The 12,904-nt window shown below is 39.3% G+C and overlaps 1 protein-coding gene across 2 annotated transcripts in view; it reads left to right on the forward strand.

Annotated features, from left to right (window-relative positions):
* The first annotated feature begins 6,944 nt into the window (after window positions 1-6,944).
* Window positions 6,945-12,904, forward strand: part of LRRC4C (leucine rich repeat containing 4C) — a 979,945-nt gene continuing 973,985 nt past the window's right edge. For both annotated transcript variants that reach the window (XM_039911426.1, XM_029061284.2), the window contains exon 1: window positions 6,945-7,603. The gene's annotated coding sequence lies outside the window, so the exon portion shown is untranslated. The remainder of the gene's footprint in view (window positions 7,604-12,904) is intronic.

Raw genomic sequence — 12,904 nt, forward strand, 5'->3', positions numbered from 1 at the left:
TTGTAGATAAGGGAGAAGGATTTTAAAACAAGCCTATTCTTTAAGCATATAATAGCAGTCCTAGATTTAGGATGCATCAAGTTATGATGACCACTTATAATGTCTATAAATTTACACCCTTTTAAAAGTTTTCAATCCATGGGTTTTGACCTTACAACATTAAATTGCTTTATGACACTAGTGGAGGGGTTGTGGGAAGGGACAGACTTTTGGGGGAATGTCTAAGGGAGGAATGGGGAAACAGTTTTTCAAGTTGTGATGTGGACATGAGTGTAGAACATGCTACCTGATCATCAGGGAAAGTTAACCCATCCACTTTACTTCAGATGAATCTGACTCAGTATAAATACTCAACTATAATCAACTACTCATATATTACTGATTATTATATCATTCTGGGTAACTTTGGTAGAAAATAGAATAGCAATCCTTGATTCAGGAACCAGTTCCCCATTTATATCTTGGTTCCTATGAGGGAATTGGTGATCATTTATAACATTCAGACTGAATTTTGTTGTAACTTTGAGGTCGTGCTGTAATAGTGGATGAGCCCTCCAATTAAAATAATATTTTCTGACGAAGGAAGGTATTATTTAAACATTACCTGAAAAGAAAAGGTCCTGAACAATCCTTAGTTAATTGATAAATAAATATCCCTAAATATAACCCTAATCCTTTCATTTTAAAAATGAGTTTATCAACTACTTCTAATTTTTGAACCTGTGTATTGCTTTCCTTTGTCATCACTATGAGAGGCGGTATTTGAGTTCCAGTGATTTATTAGGAGAGATGAATGAACAGCCTATTTGGAGTTTTATAACACTGCCCCTTTCTTCCAACAGAAATTTCAGAGAGTGGGATCAATTATTTTATTAATCCCTGCCATTTCTTTGTGCAGTAGATTAAGGTTATGAACCTATGTTCCATAGATGAGTGGGTTTTTTTGGGGGGGGAAGGTTTGTTTTTGTTTTTTTTTTGAACATCTACTGGTTTCTCTCAGTGCAAGAGGCATGCGTGAATAGCATGAATACACCACCCAGACTTTAAATAGGTTCTTTTTCCTCATCTCTTTTCCTTTTCCTTCCACTCTGGCTGTACCAAAGAGAGCTGCATGTAGTAAACCAAACACTATTCATCTGTTTTTAGCTTGTAATCTTGGGGGCTGATCTGAATCTACCTGAGACCTGATTTTAGGGTCTCTTAGGGAGAGCAGTTCAATTTGGATCCTTAGGGATTTGGTTCACTGTTCTATAGAATTGGAAACCTTGTTAAAATCCCTTAGGAAAGTAGATTGGAAGTTGGGGATTTTGGAATTGACCCATTTTTCCAGAATCTTCAGGACTGGGATATTTTGGCCTAGCTTGAAACTACTAATTGGTAAAGTTCTTCCCTTACCTCTACCTTATAGAACTAGTTCCAAATAAAAACCAAAGGACAAATAAACTGGCCTACTGTTTGATTAACTGGGTCTGTTTGCAAGCATTCATTAGTTTGTTCTAACAATGGATTGGGGATAAGTTATGAGAGCCACCTTCTCTTATAAAGCTCATCTTCTAGAGACCTTTCACAGTAGCTCTATTTAATTTTAATGCGTATATTTCTTACAGTGTTCTCTCATTTCAAACATAGGAAAGTATGTCTTTGCATAACTACTTTAATTCCCTTCTTTTTGAAGTATTTTGACTCTTCTGAATGGAGTGATTCAAATCATTTTTGATTTAACATTAATGACAGATCTTTTTCTTCAGATCTAACAGACCACCACTCTCCCCATCTTCAGTGCCCTACTAAAATCATATCTCACAAGGCCTTCCCCGATTAAGTCCTTGCTTCTCAAAGCTCTCCCTTTTGTGTGACCTCTGCAGTTGGACATGATTTTGATATCCATCTCACTTGAGTGATAACTAGGATAAAGCAGTAATAGCAGTCCCATTTTACAGTTTTAGAAATCGAACAGAGATCTTGTGTGTCCAAAGGTCATGCAACTACTGTGCAGAAATGGACTAAAGTACCTGACCTTCGGCACTTTACTGTGGGGAATTCCACTGTCCTTCATTTTACCTGTTCCTTAGTGCTTTGAGCTCTTACCACCAGCAAGGGAAATCCTACATCTTGAATTCTCCTGCCTACAGGACATCTCCACCTGGATGTCTGCCCACCACCTAAAACTCAACATGTCTAAGACTGAACTCCTTATCTCCCTTTCCAAACCCTGTCCTCTTCCCTGACTTTCCCGTCACTGTGGAAGGCACTATCATCTTTCCTGTCTCACAGTCCCGCAAGCTTGGTGTCATCCTTGACTCCGCTCCCTCATTCACCCCACAGATCCAATCCATCACCGAAACCTGCCAGTCTCACCTTCACAACATCACCAAGATGTGCCCTTTCCTCTCCATCCAAACCACTACCACATTATTACAGTCACTCATCATATCCCGACTGGATTACTGCATCAACATCCTTTCTGATCGCCCATCCTCCTGTCTCTCCCCACTTCAGCCTATACTTCATTTTGCTGCCCAGATTATCTTTCTACAAAAACAAATCTGGGCATGTCAACCCCCTCCTCAAAAATCTCCAGTGGTTGCCTATCAACCTTTGCATGAAGCAAAAGCTCCTCACTATTGGCTTCAAAGCTTTCCATCACCTTGCCCCCTCGTAACTCACCTCTCTTCTCTCCTTCTACAGCCCAGCCTGCACACTCCACTCGTCTGCTGCTAACCTCCTCACTGTGCCAGGTTCTCACCTGTCCCACTGCTGACCCCTGGCCCACATCCTACTGCTGTCCTGAAATGCCCTCCCTCTTCACATCCACCAAACTAGCTCTCTTCCCCCCTTCAAAGCCCTATTGAGAACTCATCTCCTCCAGAAGGCCTTCCAAGACTAAACTCCCTTTTCCTCTGGTCCTCTTCCCCTCCCCATCACCCCTACTCTCTCCCTCTGCTCCACCCCAATCCCTGCCTCATAGCACTTGTGAATATTTATACATATTTATAATTCTTTTTATTTTGTTAATGATGTGTATATACCTATAATTCTTTTTATTTTGATGCTACTGATGCCTGTCTACTTGTTTTGTTTGTTGTCTCCCCCTTATAGACCGTGTGCCTGTTGTTGGGTAGGGATTGTCTCTATCTGTTGCTGAATTGTACTTTCTAAGCGCTTACTACAGTGCTCTGCACACAGTAAGTGCTCAATAAATACAATTGAATGAATGAATGAATGAATTTGAGTTCTAACAGGTCTGCCTCTTGAAATTCTTTTTAAGTCAAGTAGATGTAGATGATTATCAAAATACTTCACTATGTCTTATAACAGTAGTTCAACATTTTTCCTACTGCCTCATGACACTTATGGAAGAAAGTGTATATTTCTATATGTATAATGTGAGTCTTCAGATATTTGATGTCAGATTTTTTTTCTATAAAAATGTAGAAAAAAATAATGCAGGAAACAGCCACCTAAAAAAAAATCTTAATAACTAAAGTACAGATGAAATGATTCCACCCACTCTAATTGCTGGGCAATAAATATGACAGTAGTGGATATAAAGTCAATATCTATCCTATTTTCAACTTAGTGGTCCATAGTTTAGTTGCAATTGGAAAGATAATGGGTACAAATGTCTTAGAACCCTTCCAGAAAACTGTATAAAGATGTATAGTTATATATATATACAGGTGTATAAAGAGAAACAGCACAATTCAGTGGAAAGAGCACGGGCTTGGGAGTCAGAGATCATGGATTCTAATCCTGACTCTGTCACTTGTCAGCTGCATGATTTTGGAAGACTCACAGCTTCTTTGTGCCTCACTTACCTCTCTTGTAAAATGGGGATCAAGACTGTGAGCCTCATGTGGGACAACCTGATTACTGTGTATCCCCCCTAGCACTTAGAACGGTGCTTGGCACATAGTAAGCACTTAGCCAATGCCATTATTATTATTATTACTATTATATTAATCCAACCTTAAAAGAGAAGGGCCCATTCATGTGCTTACTGGACATGGTTAGAAAAAAAATCTCTTATTTAGATTTCAGATCCCAAAGACACAGTTATTCAGACTGCAAGAACTGCAGTCTTGCAGATGTCCATAAGTAGGATGAGTAACATTTTAATATGCACCTCTTGTCTGGTGCCATGCAAGAACACAACTATTGCTTCTGGTAGAGCATCATGCTGCATCCAGATATGAGATGTCAGGAGAATTTTCTTTAATTCTAGCTAAAATATGTACAGGAAAAACAATTTATGGCAGAACTGAGCATAGATCTGGATTTTTACATTCTTTAGCCAAATACTTAGGCAAATAACAGTGAAAACAACTGCAAACTCGAGACACTGTAGTTGAGGAGAAAAGTCATCAAGTATTTTAAATGAAAATGCCAGGCATAGTTTTGGGGATGGCATACAATAAACAGTGAATCAATCAGGAGTATTTATTGTGCTTCTACAGAGTGCAAAGCACTGCCCTAAGTGCTTCAGAAAGTGCAATGAAATACAACTTTTACCTTTCAAATATAGTGCAGAAAGAGCACTGCTTTTATCACTTCTTAGCTCTGCAATTTTGTGTGTTGTCTAAGTTGCAAGTAAAATGACTAGAAATGAAACTGCATTTTCATAAACATTACATAATGAGTTAGCCAGGCCGTATTTGCATCTAGACCAGCCCAGCTTTTATTCATTTTGGATAATTGAGATTATAATGAACTTTATTGTAATTAATAATAAAATCTTTATCGGTTTAGGTAACCCTTAATTGATGTCTTCGGTTGCATGTTATGCAAGTACAATGGGCCACTGTTTTTCAAAATATTTTCACACCACAAGCAAATTTATATTCGCCAGTTCTAGTTATCAACATTTCCTTCACCTTTTTGGCATTGATTGGATGGGTGTAGTCATTTAAAGCAAGAAAATAGTAATTCACCTTCAAAATGCAGCCAGATCTGTTGAAACATTGCAAATTGATGATAAGGACAGGAAGGTGAAGACTTATCTAGCTGGAAGGGTAAGAGGTTTTAAAGCTAAAGAAAAATGCAGTTTCCTAAATTAGAATCCATCTTGACTTAAACGGCTACCAGAATCATGCATGGGTCAGAAAGAGTGTGGATAATGGGGAACAAATCATGAGTAAAGTTTTCGAAAGGGACAGAGTTTTGCTGCCCCAGAAACTATCCTTGCTGGAATTACAGCAAGAGAGGGTCTAGGATGACATTAGTAGATACATAGGTTGCTGATATATTTTTCTGTCTTTCCTCCAGAACTGGAGTGGCATAGATATTGGGTTCATAAAGCTGTATAATATGTACTCGTGGAGAGCAGGGACTTAGTGTAAAGAATAGGTGGCAACTTCTGTCACTGACTCATAGAAGTCTTTCTGCATAGTGTCAAGAAGGATACAGCTCCAGGCAAAACCTCAAATCAGTACAATCCTCTGGGCTTGAGAAAATATAGCAGAAAGATGAGCTTCTCAGCAGTGTTTGCAAGGTTAGAGTCAGTGCAATCAGCACAGTTCTACCTGATTTGGAGTATTTTCTTGGATATGAGGGAGGCAGCAGGAATTTAGAAGTTGAGCCGTGTTCTCCAATTTTACATTTTATGGAGAAAGTGGCTAAAGTAGGGGAATGGAGATGAGTTGATTTGGAGATTGTGATTAAAGAGAAGGAATGCTTGTTCAGCAGCATCATAGCAATTACTTTCATTCCTATTTGTGTTCTCCGTGTCAAATCTGATCACACTTTTCCAAGGAAGTGTGTTTGCGTGTCCGTGTGTTTGTTCTGAGGCTCTTGTGTCTTCAATCCAGTTGTTGACTGAGTTCTCTGTAGAGGCATCTGCTGGAAACCTTTGGGATTACAAGCAGTATTTCACCCTTTTTCATCCACCTCCTCCCCACTTAATCCATCAGATTAACCCCTGTTAAATTTAACTGGAGGAATTCAGTAAGTGTCCTTGACTAAGCCATGACCAATTACATTTTCCAGGAGGCCCAGTAAAATGAGTGTTATTCTTATTCTATGTGGAGGCTTCTGGTGAGAATGTGAAATTTCCATTCAGTACTCAAAACTCAGAATTAAGAATTCCAAGATGACTAGTGTATAACTCAGCACATTTCTGGCATACCATTTCAATGTTTAGTTTGTACAGAGCACCCCAAACTCATTTCACGCCTCTGAATTCTATGATTGGACAATTTTCACAACGAGGAATTGTCAACAAATCCTGTGCGCAGGATATATAAATGGATCGATTATGTTACGGAGTATGTATAGCTATATGAGGATATTCTTATTAAAATATGAATAAAAGACATATTGATATATGTGGGCTAGTAGATGAGTCAGATGCACAGAAGTAACTTCATATACCTTAGAAATCCACTTGGTTCATCTATCCATCATTCAAGTTTAGGTACTTGTTGACAGTTTCGAGATTTATAGAGTGGGGCTGTTCTCGAAAATTTCTTTGTGCTTCCACTTAACAGCTAGGGCAGAGGCATGTTAAAATTGTGGCTTGGTATCTTTAGAGTCTATTTAGAAAGGTAATTTGTCTCTGAAAAATTTCCCCCTCTCAATATCAGGCTGTGGCTCTGGGCACCTAAACCCTTTAGGGCACTCCTTTATCCCAAGTGAAATAGAATTGTTAGCTACGGTATTCTTGGATGGTAATGATCCAGATTAATACAGCTTTCTGGTGCTGAATGAAACACTCGTATTCTAACAGTAGATGAATTCAGAGCATTCCCCACAAAAACCCTCACACAGAAACAGACACACACACACACACACACACAGACACTGGACTGTATGTAGAATGCCTTGAAGAAACTGTAGCTAACCACCTTATTAGTATTCTTCCCTCCTCTGTGTTTCACTTGCAGCAACAGAGGGCTGAGCAAAATGCAGTAGAACAGGGACAGAGACAGCGCTGGCAATCATCTCAATGCAGGCTGCTCAATGGAGGGGGTGGGGGGGATGCAGCAAAGCAAGATTAATAACCTTGCCATAATCCCGTGCACCCTGGAAGGAGATACCTCTTGTGACTGACCCGCTCCTGTCGTGATTAATCTGGCCGGGAGAGAGTGATCCGGAATCCACCTAGTTCGGAGGGACCCCCTGGTTTTGATGTTCTTTTGATTCTCCACCCATCTGGGTAGGTAATAGTGAGACGTACCATCTGCAGCACACAGCAGCTATTGGAGGCCACTACTGACAGTTTTCACTACAGTGGCTTCTCTGTGTGTGTGTGTGTGTTTGTGTATCTGTGTGAGCAAGCCAGAGCAGGTATATCGTACAGTGGGAGATTTCTACAGCGTGAAAAATTACCGAAGCTCACGTTCTGGTCCCTCAGCTTCTCTCCCTTTCCCCACCCCCCCACCCCCAACCCCTTTTTGCAATCTGCCTTTGATGAGTTTTTGGCTTACTTTTTGGCGTAGTCTCCTGGGCACGTTTTGTTGGTGCTGGAAGATCAGATAAATGGAACCTTTGAAAACTAATTGTTTTTCTCCTTTGTGACTTAAAAAGAAAAAAAAAGAGGAGAGACATAATAGGCGGAGGAATTTTAATTTTCCTTGGTGAAGTTTAAAGAGGACCAATGAGGAAGGTAAGTCGTCTTTTCTTGCATTGTTTGTACTTTACTGTTTGTTTCCTTTTGGATACACATACGTAGTAATATTTATTGGGCTAGAGCGCATTATTGGCACTAGGCATGATTTTGCAGGGGACTGTTTCAGGCAAAGAGACGATTGCCATTTGTTTTCCCTTTGGGTTTTTTTTTTTCCTGTTGTTTATTTGCAGAGCAAATGCATGCCCACAAATCATATTAGATCTGGAAACGATCTAATTCAGCCTCCTTTTTTGAAAGACTTCAGGAAAAAACATGCCCCAGAGCAGCCGAGTTAGGGGCAAAAGAAGAAAAGCAAGAGGGGTTGAAAAAGAGCAGGACCCCGGTGATAACTTGCTAGTATACTTTATATTTTCATTGCTCATATTTTTTCCTGTGCAGTCAGGCTGTTCTGGAGTGCAGTGAACGTATGCAGTATAGAAAGCTGCTCTGCTGTTCTTAATTGGAGCAAATGAGAGCAGAGCAGAAATTTAGTATTTTGCACCTCTCTTTTTATTTATTTTACTTTACTCTCACATCTCATTTGCCTTTCTGCATTCAGTTTCCACTGATTGAAGATTAATGTTTACCTTATTTTGAAACATAGACTTGAGTCAAAGAAGTATCGTTATAAATGGCTTTTAATTGTCTCGGCTTAGAAAGTGGTATCTGGAATCCAGGTGATATAGGTAAACAGCACACATAACTACCTCTCCTGTTCTTTTTTTCCATGAGTGATTTGCAAAAGCTGTTTCAGCCATTTACATTGGGAAGTTCTTTAATTAAAGCAAAATATCATTTCACTGGGATAGCACCAGAGTTCCCGCGCTTGAGAATATTTTTGTCGCTGCATTGGTGGCACTTAGCGTTCCCCCAAGAAGTGAAAAATTGCATGAAAATATGTTGCTGAAATGCTTAGAACCCAAGTAGAAGCACCGGAGATTTACTCTTCCCCAGCATATGCATTTGAATGACTAATTTTGAAAGACATGCTCTGTATTGGATGGAATTATACAGCTAGCAACCCGAAGTTACTGTAGGCATATTACTATACATATGGGATGGATGGGTTAATGCAGGATAGATAGAATATTTATATGTATGCATATGCATTTATGTTTATAAGTATTATATGTATGTTTATATATAGTTATTTTTCTTTGGGTATACACAGATTGGGTATATGAATGTGTGCTCACATGTTATGAGAGAATGGTATTTGATTTGTGTCAATATCATAAGACTAACAAAAAGGAATTTTTTGAAATGGGACATTTCAGTACATGTCATTGAAAACCTAATAGCTAAGTGCTGCCATTAATCACCTCGTATCATTTCCTTCTACCTTCAGTCTCTTCAGTTGATGTTCTCACAAAATAGAAATACAGGAAGGATTAAAAGAGCAAAGCTGTTTGGAGAGGTTTTCCTCTTCATTTTCTGTAAGCGATACTTACTGCGGGCAGCATACTGTGTAGGAATAGGGCAGGGAAATCTGTCTCCTGTCACAGTATAATTTATGATACGGTTTTCTTCCACTGTACTTTGCTTTCTCCATCCCCCTCCTCTCTGCCTCCCTCTCTCTGATCCCAGCTTTTACATCTATAGTTTATAGATTCCACTGGCTCTCTCTCTTTAGAGAAGATGGAAATGTTTAAATTGGCTTGGGGAGAAGATTACTATGAATGCCTTGAAAATGGAAAAAAACAAAAAAGTTTTATTTTTCCTTTGGGGACTACAGGGGAAACATGTTCTGTAGTTCAAGGGGCCTAAAGGGACACTTAACATGCAGATAAGAAATTAAAAGTTTGTCATTCTGGGGACCAAAGAAGGTGGTAAGAGAGGAATGGGCACTGGGAGAGATGAAATGATATCAACCCCCCTGTTTTAGAACTAAACTTATTCGGTCTGAAACTGCCTGAATTAAGAAAGGAGAAACAATAAGCGATATCTTGTCAATTTCTTGCTAACCCTCACTCCCCTGATGTTGATCATTTTCATGTAAAGATAGCTTTACTGACAAGCTTGATGGAACAAAACCTGTTTGTATCAAGGAACAAAATTGAAAGTGTTACTCTGATTGTAAATTATCAAGTATTTAATGAGTGGATAATTTTAGTTGTCAGTTGTTCACATTCTTCCTTACCTCCCTACTAATTTTTCTCCATCTGAACTTCTGGATTTAACTTTACAGTTCTCTTTGAAGTCAGTTATATGGACTTAATGGTCTTTACCACCTCCAAAAATTAGATGTCTCACCCTAATATATCTTTGGTTATTTGAGGTTCAGTCATTTTAAGGGACAGATCATTTAGCTGTTTCTAGCACTTTTTATTATTGTTTGTCTTAAAACCCAAGCTAATAATGGAAGCAAAGGTTCAAGCAAAGGCAGACTTTTTTTTAATACCAGGTGGGTCCAGTGAAATATAAAGGTTAATGGTGTTTTTGGAGCATAGAATATATAACCTAAAACCTTGAAAAAACAAACATAAGCCATTTCAAATGATTTTCTCCAGAGCTATGCCACTGTGGGTTATTTTAAAATCATGCCCATCCAAAGATTCCCTTGATGATTAGGTGGATTGCTTTAACTCCACAGTTAAGAAATAACTCATAATCCTTTCAGAGGGTCCCAATCAGAGTTGGGACTAAAGGTCCAAACTAAGACAGAGAAGGCTAAGAGTTACCAGCCTGGGAAGTTATCCTGAAGAAACACAGGCAACAGTCTAACAGAATGAATTAACAAAATGTTGCTTTAGGGATAGGAGACAGATCAAGGAAATTCAAATTACTGCACTCTTTAGTTCCAGTCAGTTGCTCAACCTTTCTCCCTTTTACTGCTCAAGTCAGCCAACCAGCCACAGTGATGCTCCAGCACATGCTTCTATGTTTTTAAGACCCTGGGTACTTTACACATGAATGGTTCCTTCCCTCTGAAACAAACTGGGCTGACAGCTGGAAACTAAGCATAGGGACTTAGTGAAGGGAAACAGGAAGAATCACAGCTGAGCTGAGGAGTTGAACTGAGGTGCACAAGAGCCAGGGCCATGAGATGCAAAGCAGGCCAGAGCTGACAGAGTCTGCAGTTTTGATTGTTACGTGATCACCTAAAGCCAGACCTGTCTGCTGCTCTAAAGTGCTGGTACTGAGCCTCTACTGAAATAAATCAAGTAGAGTAGTCACTTAAAATACATTTTTGGGGCAAGAAGAGATATTCTCAATGATAAATTTACATCCATTGTTTCTCATTTTTTGAAACTCAAAATTAACCTCCCAAAATCTTCATGTGACTTGCAGAGTGAGCTCCATGGGAATTGGAAGTGGGCTAAGTAAAAGCCTTTTGGGGCTGATTAAATCCTTACTCAGAATGCTGGGTGCTCCTTTATCTCCCAGATGTCTGTTATAGTGAGGGTTTGCATTTAGCGAGACTAATGTCATTTGTATTGTCTTCATAAAAGCTTGCTTTATTGAGGGATAATTAAGAATTGGGCTAATGATAATCTGGATCAGCCTCATTCCTTTGCCTGCTAGGGCCTTGGTAAATTGGCATGCTCTGCTTTCAATGACTGGTGGGTAACAGACCCATTTATAGGTGAGCCATATGGCTCTACCACTCTGGGGAATTGAGTTCCAGAAATCTTTGGTCACTTTCTTGCAGCAGCATTGGGCAGTATAGAAACGAATAGAGAAATCTGACAAAATGTTTCCCCTTAATGTAAAGAGGAAATATGTACTTCTTTCCAATAAGAATGATTGATAGGGGCAGGGTTTATAGAGTTTTTCATAACCAAAACTTCCATATAATAATCTAGGCAAGGGAGGAGATTACAAAACTGTTTGTCCAGAGAGTTGGTCAGTTGCTGGCTATAATAGGAATTGGTACCTCAATAAAGCTATCTTGTGATAGCTGACCTCTTCTCAGTGAGACTTCTCTCTCTAGGCAACTCAGGAGAGAGATAAATGGGAACTGGAATGAATTCTGGACTGTCTAGTGGTTTCTTTAGGATGATCATAAGACTTTGGAGCAAACACTTTCGCTGATTTTTTCTGAGAGTTTCCTGTGCTCTTCAGGAGTAAATAGAGAGCCTTATTCCTGGGCTGTTTTGTATGACTTGTAATTTTACTTTTCATAAGCACAGGAAAGACTGTTGGGAAACTCAGCAAATAAAGAGAACGTTCAGAATATGTATTTTGCCCCAGAGTTAATTTTTTTTTTTCAAAAGGAATCATGCCTCTTGAAGAGAGAAGCTTTCCTATTTAATCAGAGGACTTGCTCTAGACAACCAAGTTCTAATCCATAGCCACAAAATCAGATTGATTTTTTTTTCTTTTGAGTAAATTACTTGTTTCTGTACTTGTTTCCCCATCTGTAAAATACATTATTATTTGCTCCTTTGTAGCTCATAAATGAGGATAAATTTGAGATCACATATGCAGTGCTTTTAAGCACCTCAGAACAAAGGGCTGGGAAATTCCAGATGGAATTATTCACCGTTATTCACTACTGTAACATTACTGAATATCACTTGGTGGCCATTAACTTTACTGTCAACAGAACACCACTCCTGTATCATCCTGAAGCAGTTCCTCTATGTGGTTACAGTCCTTTAGAATGTAAACTTGTTATGGTCAGAGATTGTGTCCGCTAATTCTGTTTCATTGTAACCTCCCAAGCGCTTAGTACAGGGCTCTGCATGGAGAGCTCAATAAATACTGTCGATTGACTGATAGTTTATAAGCAATGCTTGGAAGGAAACAGCTTGGCATGCTCCCTAGGCAGAAGTTTCCTGTTTGAAGCGGGGAAATGTCAACTTCGATTCAGAATACAGGAGGAAACTGTGGAGGAGGTTGGGGGTGAATGGGAGCTACTTTCCCTTCATCATTTCCCCAGGATTCTTGACTGAAGCCAAAGGAGCCTTGGAAAGGAGAGTCAGTAAAATTATTAGTGATATTATTCAAATACCTTCTCTTAATCTAAATTGCATAGCAAAGATAAGAATTTCATGAAGGATTTCAGAGTGACAACCACCTCCTCAGACATGGAGTTCTTGATCGGTTGTTATGGTTACATAAGGCTAATGGGTTTGACCTGCTTATGTTTCAAAATATTTTTGAAGTGAATGCATTGCTGATGTTGGGGAAGAAAAGGCAAATGAAAATGTGAGGAGATCTTGCATGTCTCTCTAGCTTCCTCACTCGTTCACCGTATGACCTTGGACAAGGGCCTTGATTCTATGTGCCGTAGTTTGCCCTAACTGTATCTGGTGCATCTGACCAGGAGGTGTGAGGGTCAGTTAGCTCTTT

Source organism: Ornithorhynchus anatinus, chromosome 3, assembly GCF_004115215.2.
Source record: "Ornithorhynchus anatinus isolate Pmale09 chromosome 3, mOrnAna1.pri.v4, whole genome shotgun sequence".
NCBI lineage: Eukaryota > Metazoa > Chordata > Mammalia > Monotremata > Ornithorhynchidae > Ornithorhynchus > Ornithorhynchus anatinus.